Raw genomic sequence first — 654 nt, 5'->3', positions numbered from 1 at the left:
AAGTGTTGCACCATTTCCGGAGGTACTGCTATACCGAGTCGATGCGTGGAGCGGACAGAGCAAGCCCCATTTCCAACTCCCTGTTCGAAAAATCCATTTAATACGTAGTCCCCCGATGGGGGGGACGTATCAGATATTAAACTGATAAGGACAGATTTTTTTTGTGCACTCTAGGCCGGGTTCCCGCGGGTGGTTAGGGTTAGGGTCCTCCTAAGCTGGCCTCTCTATGGCCAGCTTACAGGGGCCACGCGAATGGACGAGGCACGTGGTGCTCGGCCCTGTCTGCTCGTTCGGCACTGTTTGGTAGTTGGACGCCATCCAGCACGCTTGGCTGCCCTCTTGCACATTGATGCACCGCTGTCCTCCCTGTGTAGCACGGAGGTCATGGGGACAGTGCTGCCCGGGGTCACTTTGACCCAGCCCGGGGACAGAGGGGAACAACCACCATACCCAAAAGGCACAATATCCACAACCAAGGGAAGGTAGTGTAGTGGGGGGGGCATTTTTAGAATCCATACCCAAACTCACACGGGGCCCAAGGGCAGTACGGAGGGCAGACTGGGCCGTTCGCACACAGTGCCCTGCCCCGGAATGTTGAGTCTGTGAGTTCTGAGTCACCACCACGTCTCAGGTATCCAACACTTGATGTTGTAT

At 56.0% G+C, this 654-nt stretch overlaps 1 pseudogene; it reads right to left on the bottom strand.

Annotated features, from left to right (window-relative positions):
- LOC123729610 (uncharacterized) lies at positions 1-182 on the bottom strand (annotated as a pseudogene).
- Positions 183-654: the final 472 nt, after the last annotated feature.

This window comes from Salmo salar, chromosome ssa21 (assembly GCF_905237065.1).
Source record: "Salmo salar chromosome ssa21, Ssal_v3.1, whole genome shotgun sequence".
In the NCBI taxonomy this organism is placed as follows: Eukaryota; Metazoa; Chordata; class Actinopteri; order Salmoniformes; family Salmonidae; genus Salmo; species Salmo salar.
Note: the sequence above shows the minus strand (reverse complement) of the source record. Positions and strands in the feature narration are given on the sequence as shown.